We start from the raw sequence: 2926 nt of genomic DNA on the forward strand, positions 1-2926 counted from the left end.
GGCCCGCGGCCGCCACCACCCACCGCGCGGGGGGAGGGAGGAGCGGGGAGGAGCCGCAATCATCGATTAATTAATAAATTAATAAACCCCCGGGGGCGGCGGTCTGGAGGGGCGGCCCCGCGCCCGCCGCTCGCTGTGTGTGAGGGTGCGGGCCCTGTCCCCCCCTGCCCGCGGGGTGCCCGTGGGGTGTCCCCAGAGGTGCGTCCCCCCGCGCGGGGATGGTTGCGGCCGGAGCGGGGGGCGGTGGCGCGCGCGGCACGTGGGAGGGGGCGGGGCGCGGGAAGGAGCCAAAACTCATTTAAAAAAGGGAAATTCGGGAAAAACAACAACAAAAGCGGCCCGAGGAGAGGCAGCGGCTGGGACTGTGCCCGGAGCGCGGCGGGTCCGAGCCGCCCGAGAGGATCTGGGCGGGGAGAAAGAGAAAAGCAACTGAGAATCCCTTTGGGAACTGAGAATTACCCGAAAAAGGGTGATTTTAACGCAATGGAGGGGCCTGGCTGGGGCACCAGGCTAGGAAGAGGCTGAGGTGTGCAGGGGGTACTTTAATTTCCAAGCAGAGCCACGTTTCAAGAGCTGCAGCTGAAGGACCCTAATTTTAAGGGGAGCCGGGGCTATTTTATGACCCCAAATCACCTGGGCTGCGCGGATTTTCAGACACGAGGATGCTCCCTCCCTCCCCAGACCCAAACCCTTCTGCTGTGGAGGCGTTTTCCACCCCGGGAATGAACACGCGGAGGCGTTCAACCAGGAGTTTGGTGTTTATTTTATAGTTTTTTGTGGTTTTCATCGTCACCAGAGACCGACTGGGACCCGTTCCATGGGCAGCTCCCGGCCCTGGGTCCGGCAGGACGGAGGGTGGGCTGGACGTGGTGGACACGGGCTGGACACCACCTGGACACGGGCTGGACACCAGCACACCTGGGAGGGGGACGGTGGGGTCGGTTTTGGCACTAAAAAAAGGAAAACGGAGCAAATCCGCCGAGCTCAGAGGAGACTGGGTGGTTCTGGCTCTGGCTGAGGATGTTCTCAGGGCTCCTCCTGCCGTGGATTGGGTTCTCGAAGCGTTTCGCGGTCCCAAATCCACTGGTGGTGTCCAATTCCAGCCCCAGGGCCGGGAGCTGGGTCATCCTCCGGCCTTTCCCCGTCTGGGGTCATCCAACAGCATCACCAGTCCAGTCCTTTCTGTTACAATGAGCTAATATACAGAATATAAAGCACGGTATTTACACGGGGACGGTAACCGGGGCGTTCCCACACCATCAGTAGTTCATTGTCACGGGGATAAAAGGAACTCTCAGGTGACCTAAAGAGGAACCGACAAGAAGTGACACAGCAGGAGGGAAGAGGCATCGGTACCTCCCGCTCGAACACGATAAATAATAAATAATTTTTTTTTGGCAGAAGGTCGCTACATTTACTTTAACCGCAGGAAGGTGTTTTAGGGACTGGCTTGTGAGTTTTTTGGTGAAGCCAGGTTACACAAAGGAGCGTGTTTAGTGACTGGGGTTGGACCGCCCTCAAACCCTCTCCAATAAAACAGAAATTTGGGGTTTTGGGGGTGGCAGTCTGGGCAGCTCCCCGGGTTCGTGGCACCGTGGTGCTCTGGGCTGTGCTGCACAGAGATGACACCGGTTTGAAGCCACCCCAGGGGGTGTTTTAGGCATTAACATCATCATTTCCCAAAAAGGGAGCTGGCCAGACCCACAAGCACCCCCTCGCCGAGTGCTTCACTGTTGGAGTGCCTCACATTAGGGGGGAACGGTGATTTCTGCAATCTGCAAACTGATTTCTGCTAACAAATACCCACACTTAAACACAATTTGTTGCTCCTTCAAAAGAGAAGCTTTGAAAGGCTCCTGCAAACGCAGAAGGGTCTGAGGACGCTGAACTGACACAAAAACAAACAGGAGGGAAGGCTCAGGTGTTTCCTCAGCGCTCTGCCGAGGGCCTGGCCAAGCCCTGAGTGCTCCCTGTGCAGGGAGAGGGGCTGGGGTCCCATTCCCAGGGAGAATTCCCAGGCAGAGCCCCCAGCCCCCCTCTGCTGTTATTCCCCCCAGGACACCGCCTGCTGCCTGCTTGGTCATTTTGTTTCTCCGTTAAAACTCACAGGGACACAAATGACATCCCACTAAAAACCCTGCAATCCACGTTTGGGTGGCAAGCCCAGAGGCCAAGAGCTCCAAAGGCTGTGTGCTCCCCTGCAGCCGAGCAGAAGGACAAAATCCCCAAAAGTCCTGAGGCCCAGGGTGGGAAATCCTCGCTGGGGTGTCCCTGCCTCGGGCAGGCGCTGGGATGTCTGAATTCAGCCAGGACAAACCACTCCTTCAACACTCGGCTCTAAAATGAAGCACTGCAAGGTGAAACCTCCCAGCTCTGCAGCTCTTCCAACACAAACATCCTTGCCCTGGCCCCAGAGCCAAGGGAAACACCAGGAGCAGCTCTGGGAGCACCCACGGCCCTTCCGCAGCCAGCTCGTGTTTTTGCTGGCAGGAATGATCATGGCAAGGAAAATTAATATAATCTCACTTTAGAAGCAGCTCTGGATGCATATTCAGGCACGATTCCCATCTGTTGTTCTGTTTTGTTGAGTTAATCCCAATTTCATCAGGTACAAATTTAATTTTTTATTATCCAGGCTCTGTCCTGCCACGCTCCCGGGATCCAGGAGGTCCTGACCCTTTCCAGGAGCATCCTCCCAGCCAGGGGAAGGGAATAAAATCGCAGGAAAGGGAATAAAATCACAGCAACAGTTCTGCAGAGGCAGAAGAGATGCTGGAGCTGCAGCCTCCCCTGTGAGTGCTCCACAGCCAAAGCTGTCCTGGTTATTCCCACACTGACTCCTGGAACCATCACAGAATTTGGGGGTCCCATGAGAGCAGGAGAGACTTGACAAGGGAACAGTTGCATCTGCCAAGAGAAATCTGTT

Source organism: Camarhynchus parvulus, chromosome 21 (assembly GCF_901933205.1).
Source record: "Camarhynchus parvulus chromosome 21, STF_HiC, whole genome shotgun sequence".
NCBI classification, from domain to species: domain Eukaryota; kingdom Metazoa; phylum Chordata; class Aves; order Passeriformes; family Thraupidae; genus Camarhynchus; species Camarhynchus parvulus.